An 8955-nucleotide genomic window follows, 5' to 3' on the forward strand; every position below is an offset into this window, starting at 1 on the left:
TCCTCCACCTATTTGAAGCATGCTAGGTATATTCTTTACACATGGTAGCTTGTTGATATTTTATAATTCTGAGGGATATATTCCAGTGACAAAATTTGACAAAATTAATGTAAAAAAGAAATATAAAGAGTTAATTTTCCTGGGTGCAAATATTTAAAATTTTGAATTTAGTTGATGTTCCATGTCTCTTTTTTCTAGGTATCCAAGTAAGTATTGTCCTTTCTTAATTTCCCTGTGATTATTAATATTTACTTATATAATTATATAACAATTGGGCAATATTTTCATAGGCACAAGCAAGCTTATAAGGAAGTTCAGACTGAAATGCTTTGTTGTTTTGATACACAACATTCTAACCTCATTCCCCAAGCTTCCCTTAGAAAAAACAAAATATTAACATTATTTAAATATGTATGTCTTTTTCTGTTGCTTCACAGCTGGTGCCAGTGACCCTTGATTTTTGAGGTAAATGCAAAAAAAATATATAACTGTTTCAGTCAAGAATATATTTAATTTATGGACAAGTAATTGGAAACTACTTCCTGATGGGGTTTTTCTTCTTAGGACAGTTTCTCCTAAATTTAGGATGAAATGTCTGCTAATCTAGGAAACTGCTCCCTACAGAAGATTTCTGGGGAGAATGTAGGCGATGCAGCAATGATCATTACTTTTAAGACCACTGTCTTTGAGAATCGTGTGGCAAAAACACTGGCAATCGAGCCCAGATCTCATACTGTATTTATACAGTGGACATAAATATAAGGAATACAGGGATTGCCAGCATACCTGCGTAGGAGTCCTAGCTTAGAGCAACTCCAGAGTGAATAAATCAAGATCTTACCTTTTGTGAGACAAGACGAATGGCTTGCAGGCTGGAAGCTGGTTAGTATTGTAAAAAAGAATTAACAACTTCCTTCTTACTGCTGCACAGAATTCCAGAGAAAATTTAGAGATAGAAAACAAATGGATGCCTTGAAAGCAGACTGAAAATCCCAGCTGACACTGACAGTCCCCCACTGAATGAATGTGAGTGTCTGTAGGAATGCACTGGTGCTTGTGGAATGCAGGACTAGTTTCCCTTCATCCCCCACCTCCCCAGTCCAAAACCTCTGACACTCTTACCTTAGAGATTTCTGAGGAAGGACAAGACACACTGCTCCCAGGATACTTTTATAGTGTCTGATCTGCATATGTAGCCACCACCTCCTCTTTCTTAGGTCAAAACATTTTTGGCAATCTTAACTCCTAGCAGAATTGCCATTCATATCAGAAGTGAATGGATATAATTAGACATAACAGGTCTGTGAATCAATCTCCTATAAATAATTTGACAAGAGAGCCTGAGAAGGGGGGGAAGCAGGAGGGTGTGCTAAAAGAGATGAAAGGGGCTACATTGGTATTATAATGCACTGGATGTTGACTTGAGCAGAGGAAGTGAAGAACAAGAGCCAGTGTATTGTAATAGGAAACATGTAGGGATGGAGAGGTGAAGGCACAGGCTTCTTTATGCTGCAAATGCTCTGGGTCTGCAATGTGGAAAAGCATCAGGGGTCCTACTGAGATGCAGGGTCGCTGTTAGTGGAAGGAAATCCCAATGCAGGAGGAAGCATCTGAATAGGAACTGAAGTCACAGGAGTGAGAATCAAGGGATGATATGAATGACCAAGTAGTAAAATGGACCAAATCCAAAGCAAGAGAAGGGTGGAAGGGTGAGACTGAAGGTAGTGAAAAGGAAGGATATGTGACTGAGGAAGAGGAAGTAAATAGGGGTGTGATTCCAAGGGGATAACAGCAAGCCACCATGGACACAAGGACCAATGAAAGAGCAAAACAAGTTAAGTATAGAGTTGAAGATAGAACCCTCTAAGATTGAAATGACCAAGTTAGATCCCAGAGGAAAAGCATAGAAATCCAACTCCTGTTTCTGGGGCTGAAGGTTTTTAAAGATCATATGAACAGGCCTATGAAACCATTGTACTGAATTTAAGATATGTCTCCCACTGGAAGTAGGAAAAATAGGTGCTGTCTCAACATAGGGGAGTCATTCAGCACTACTGTTGCAGGATAAGTGTGCTAGATGGAGGGAAAGGATTAATAAATTTACATTCTCTAAAACAGTCATGTCCTACGCTAGTGTGGAAGAGAGGCGGTTTTTGTTAGAAGGAGCTGAACCCTATGCTAGTTTGTGAAAAACAGCCAATCTGCTGTACTGATCCCTGGGATGTTCCCCACCCAGATTAATGAAGTGGTTAAACATGTTCTGTAACAGCACAAGGAGGAGAATGATGAAGAGGGCAGTGGAACCCTTTGCTTTACTGAGAAACAATTTATTCCCCATGCAACAGATCTTGATTTATTTTTTTTTTTTTTTAATGTGTTGGTCTTCACTTTCCAAATTACAGTTCCTATGACAAGCAAGGCAATCTGAACTGACTCACACAGCAGCTTCACCTGATCCCATAGCGTACTACGTCCTCACTTACTGCACCTGTTGTGTTCCACTCCCTCTTAGCATCACCTACTCAGAAGTCTCTATAAGAAAGTGAGGAAATTCCTTCCTCCTCTTCTCTCAGCTGACTGTGTCTTTGTGATGACACTGTAATCCTGGGGGTGGGGAGTAAATTGGCAGAGGTCAGCTTCACATTTGGAGTAAATTCACACTGAAGAATAAGCCTATGTTTAACCCTAACAGCTAGATACTCACCTGGGTATAAAACAGCACTTCTTTTGTGTCTTTAATGCAATTACATTGTCTGAGAACTGGAATTCACTGTGAATTTTAGGTATTTCAATGACTGTATGTTGTCTCATTTTGCTAGTGTATGCAGTTTTGACCTGAATTAAAATTGGCTACAAAAAAACCCCAAAAAACCCTCATGGTTTTCCCGCAGTCATATGTAATACTGGCATAAAGCTGACAACTGGCTAAAAGCTTTTATTTGCAAGATTTTTTCACATAGAAGAATAATCTTCCATAATTTTTTGAAGACTCAAAAGGACTTATGAGAAATAATTTTTCAGTCTTTTTCAAAATGATATTTAAATTGAAAATTTCCACAACCTGTAACATTTTGCTTGGTCTGTTTTAAGTTATATTTTTTCCCCTTGGTCTTGTTTGCTTTTATATTGCTAGTCCATATAACAGAATACAATGTGACTACTGTTTTTCTATCTGTATGTTTGTTTGCTTTTGCTTTTTCCTTTTTGTCATTTTAAGAGCAAAGTTTTCTTAATTTGGAAAAACTCTGTAGCTGCCAAAAAAACCTGAAACTGTGACTTTCTGAATTGGAAATCTTGGAAAAAATACAGACACATAAAGCCGGAGTTCAAGAGAAAAAGTGTGTGTGTCTGGGGGATTAAGCCTTGTATATAATTTATTCTGCTACCTTTGGTAGTAAAAGAAAAAAAGTCATAATTAAAAAATATAAATTGTGGCAGCTCATAAAAAAATGCAGTTTTTTCCTCCTCCAAAATGTCAGGAAATCTTTTGCTTTAATACAACAGCTTTGTTTCAGTCAAGCAGAACAGAAACAGCCAAAAGTTTTCACAGCCTTTTACAAAAGACATTTTAACATTTTTTTGCCAGCTATAATATTCTCTCAGGACCTGCCCTTCTCTACCAAATCCACTGCAACTCCCTCCCTACTACCTGCACAAGTATAGCCCTGATACTGTATACATGCACTTCTCATTTGCTCAAGTCTTCCATCAACAACAACCCTTCACAACAAACTAGAGGTAGGCACACTGAGATGTTATCATTGATGGAGCTTGAGCTAACAGAGCCTGGAGAATGATTCAGTTGTCCTAATGTGGTTGCCTACCTTAGAGTGAACTGAAACATTCACTTGACTCTAATAGTAGTGTCTACAGTGGGAGTTTAGACACTCAGCTCACTCATCTACTTATTTATTTAGGCATGAAGATGACTAAATTAGATATTTGAGTTTGGAATTGAATCTCACCCACACATGTAACAAGCCCAAACCTAGTATTGCACATCTATCCATCACTGAAATTCCTCTCTCCTTGTTTCCAAATCCTGCTCATTTTGCCCATTGATTCATTCTGAGTGTGTCCACACTGACAAGAGTTATTGAAGCTTAAAACTGCTGCACTGCTGCTCGAGAAAGGGAGCCCCTGTCCTCAGGAGCCAGCCGGGGCAGTGGCCATTGCCCCACAGGGGAGGGAGGCATGAGGCACTTGACTGAGGCTTCCTGTCTCTCCGCTGTGCTCGACCACCAGCTGCCTGCCTCCCACTGCTCTCCTCCCATGCCCTGCTTTTGTGGAACAGGAGCTGGATGTAGGTGAGCAGCTACAAGGGGAAATAAAAACAATCTCTCTCCTGGTTCACTGTCAAAGGAGTGAGTTCATTAGTAGAACAGCTTGTTGACCTCCTGCCACCCTTTCTGAAATGTATCAAAACCTGTAATGTCTTAATGAAGGTCTCTGATGAACCCTTAGAATAGCAGGACATATGTTAGAACACTTACAAATCCTGCCACGGGTGATACTTCTTCTCAGTGCAGTTGGGTTGTGTTCAGCATTACCAGTGTCACAGGGAAAACAGGTGCTGCTCATACAAAGGGTGCCACAATAACCCAAAGGGTCCAAGGGGGTACTAAAAGCACCAAACATGCTCAGCTATCGTGGATCCTGAACTACCGTTTCTAAAATGGGTGGAGTAGTGTCCCTTCCTAACTCCAGCTATCTTCTGCTGTCCCAATGTTATTTACATGTTTTATTAAGAACCCTTAGCATTTGAAGGCAGTGTTTTTTTACAGCACTTGAAGGCTGGCTGAAGGATTAGAAAAGATATCCAAAAAGGACACATGAAGGTCAGCTAGGGTCTGACAATTCTGACGGGATGGCCAAAGATGTTTAGCACTTGCTTTAAATAAACAGCAAGTTTGAGGTAGCTGCTAAAGCTTGTCACATATGCCAAAAATACCAACCAAGTCAATCTCACACTTTCTCTGTGGCTTGGCAAAAACAAATTTATTTAGCAGTAATGGGAGCTTCACTTCTAATTTACCAGAGCCCTTAGATGTATTGAATGTTATTTCCAAATCATCTAATTTACTTACCCATCTGTAAAGTGTGATCAGTAGTTAGATACCTTACACAACCGATGTTGTACTTTATCTTATCTTACATTTGCAATCAACATGTAAATGTTGAATGTCTTGTTTGACGTAATGCAAACTATTATTTTGTGGGCTAATTGTTAGGAAAATAAGCAGTCCCAGTATGTTGAGAATGACAATAAGCAGGCAAGGAAGTTAGTCTGTGGACAGAGGAAGGTGAGCGGAAGGGATGAGGAGAGGAGGGAAGAGAGAAGGCAGGAGAGTTGGTGGACCTGAGTAGGACAAGCAGAGCCACTAGTCCCAAGGCTTGACGTGGGCCCATGGGCTGAGTAAAAGGTCATCTTGTTTTGCTCATAGAGGATCCTGGCATAGTGCAGCAGCCTCTTTTACCTGCTATGAGGGTAATGAATGCATCACCCTCTTCTCACCACCTGAGTTCTTGTGGATGTCTGAAAGCCTATAATTTCTTACAGGATGTCATGTCTGGACACAGTGCTGGCCTTAGCTGTCAAGGTTTGGTAGCAAGCATAGTTTTCTTCCATCTGGTGTCAAGGTTTTGCCTTAATCGTTCAGGGAAAAGAACTAAATTCTTTTATCAGCTGCCCAGATTGGAGGCTTCCCTGCCCTGGACGTTGTTGTGTAGGCAGGAAGACAGTGATGGACCTGTGTGATAAGACACTGGCACTGCACTCGACAGAGAGGACCAGCTTGCTTGGCTGGCACATTCATCTAGAAGTGAATGATCAACAGCAACAGTCACTGCCATGTCACTCCTATGAGGAGGCAGTTATACCTTTGCTATGAATCTGGACACTGGTAAAACCACTTTTTCGTGGGTCCATTCTTGGATGACTCTGCAATAGACTTTGCCTGGACAGAAAGAGAGAATAAAGACTCCTAGAAAAGTAGGAGAAGGCTTGATTGAAATTATAAATAGAGTAAACATACTGTGATGGCAAAACCAAATGACCACCAATTCTAGGACACCCTTCAGTCCTCTGAGGTCCTTGTGAAATAAATGGCAAATCAGTGTGAAAAACAAATGAGGGGCTTGAAGAGAATCACCCTGTGGTTTCTACCCTTATTTACCCAGTGAGTCGTCCCTGTGGTGAAAGGGCTCCAAACTCAGAGGCAGTGACAAGTATCACTCCTTTATCCAGCCTGTCTCTGCTGTGTTCCCACACAGTGCATAGTAGAAAGAGCCTCCAGCCATGGTCACAATATCCCTTATATTCTCCTTCAGATAATCCAGTCCCTGCTGATCCCCTACATCCTGGACAACACAGGATATTTCAGAGCAAAGACATTGGTTTGTGAGAGCAGGAGACCTTTAGGAGAGTGGCCTGAGCAGGGATCTTCTTAAAGTGACTATTCTGCTTGTAGAGACAATTCAGAGAACAGATGTGCTCCCAGGGATCCCCCTTGGCACTTTCCTCCTCTGACACATACCTCTAAGACAGCATTGCTTGCTGCTAAAACATACTGACATAATGATTTTCTGATTTACTTTATGATTTTTGTGTGACAAGCCATGATGATTGCCTCTCACAATTAAACAGCACAAAGTTCTCCACTGAGCACCTTTTCCCACTTCGGTGGTACAGGTACACTACTACATGAGAGATATGTACTGTGTATATCAATAGTCCTCACTCAGTTGTCCAGCTGACCATCCAACTAGGCTTTGTATGGTTATGTATGGAAGAATGGCGAGGAGATAGGCGATGGAGGTCAATACAGCTATTTCCCAGATTCTTTATAACAAATCCCTTTATGCTTTCTTAAGGCAGTGGAGATGTCTATTTCACATTGTAGCATATAGTTGCTTATGTTGTCCTTGGCTGGGTTTCTCTGTACGTGTCCACCTGCAAGGCTATCCATTGGACATCACATCAAATTGGTGCCTTGGACCTCCTCGCTTGGCTGTTTATCCCACTTGGGTACTTGTTGGGGAAATCCTGCTGGGACGCTGAGGTAATAAAATCCTTTAGATCATCTTTGCATGTATTGTGTTTGTGTGTCCAACCCTGCTTGGGGCTGGTAAGGTGTCACCACTGGCAGAGGCCAGTCGGTGGCACCAGCTGGATCTGACATGCTTCCATCCACCTTTTCTATCCAACATTACAGGACATTACTGTGATGTAATAGCCTGAAGAAAGAATTGTTTTTCTTAGGCCTTTGCATGAGATTCCTTGAACTTTGGCTGGAATTAATTATATATGAAATATACTTAAATATGTGAAGTTGGCCGGGACTTGGCCTATGTTGAGAACAGGTCATGGAGCAGGAGGACATGCACATAGGGAAAGAGGGATAAGTGTGTGTGCTTAGCTAGGAAGAAAGATATTTTTTTGCCACATTAGAAAGTTTCCATTGCAATGCCAAAATCTGCCAATGTTGGCTCTGGTCATCTTCCAGCTTACTTCTCTCTTATCATATTCTTCAGTACCCCAACTGGACTGTCTTTGCCTTGTATTTACCATTAGGTTTTGGGTCAGTGAGGTTACTGAAGATGGTCAGCACAGTTCCTCAAATATGAGGTTCACAGCATTGTCAATCAGAATCATAGAATATCTCATGTTGGAAGAGACCCATTAGGATCAGAATCCAAATCCCTGCTCCTTGCAGGACTACTTAAATCATATGACTAAGAGTGTCATCCAGACATTCCTTGAACTCTGACAGGCTTGGTGCTGTGACAGCTCCCCTGGGGAGCCTTTTCCAGTGACTGACCACCCTTGCAGTGAAGAACCTTTTCCTTTGTCCAGTCTGAACTTATCCTGATGCAGCTTCATTCCATTTCCTCATGTTGTTGTACTTGGGGATTGTCAATGTATTTGGGGATCTTGTTAAGGGGTATTTCTTGTAGTGTTCTTGACCATAGGGACCTTCCTAAGATTTAGACCTGTAAAGATTAGTGTGGGTGCATGACTGCTCTCCTTTACTGCCAGATGAGGAAAGCGGTATTTCTGTACCATCTTCTCCCAGGGCTGCTGCATACAACACTGGCTGGCTGGACTTGACCTCTCAGGAAAGACCTGTTCTATATTCCTCTCATTTCCATAGGACATCTTCCTTCAGGGACTCCTTCTTCTAATACAGGACTTCCTTGTCTTGGTCCTGCTCCTCCAGGAGACGCAGATACTCTTTCATCCCTCTTGATGTCTAAGCACAGACTAATCATCTGTTATGTCAGAATGTGGAGAATATAGAAAGCCCTGACGAGTATGTTTACTTTTCACAGAGACTGTTTTGCAGGTCTCCCTACAGCAAGCATGCATGCAGTGTATAGTGAAAAGAAGCAGTGAGATGAGATAAACTCTTCAATCAGAATACAATAGGTGAATCTTATCCAGAACATGTATTTCTCTTATGAAACATTTGATTTCTATAGAAGGCAGTTTTAAAATATAAGTACATCAACAGAAGTAAAAGATCTCCACTGCTGATAGCTGCTGCATCTCTTGCATTCTAAACTTTTGTCATCAACTTTTATGTTAAAAAATTTCCTTACTGTATAAAAAAGTGATTTAAGTAGACTTTGTGTATCCTTTCTTTTAAACTGAATCAACCCATTATCACTTATGAGGTGATTATGTTGCACTTAAATATTTGCTTCTAATACTGCTACTTAGCAAAATCAGTGGTAGACTGTGACCTCCTCATGCTTCACAAACAGCTTGCTGGAGAAATACAAAACCCCACAATTGTGTTTGATCTTCAGTCTGTATGAGGGAAGTCAACATGAAAAAATAATTTACAGAATTATTTATCATTTTTATGATACAGAAATAACTATCCATGTTCAAAACCAATCTCTGGTAAGTGTAGCAGACTTTCCTGATACCATACTAATACTCAGTAGAAA

The sequence above is a fragment of the Strix uralensis genome, chromosome 19, assembly GCF_047716275.1.
Source record: "Strix uralensis isolate ZFMK-TIS-50842 chromosome 19, bStrUra1, whole genome shotgun sequence".
Lineage (NCBI taxonomy): Eukaryota > Metazoa > Chordata > Aves > Strigiformes > Strigidae > Strix > Strix uralensis.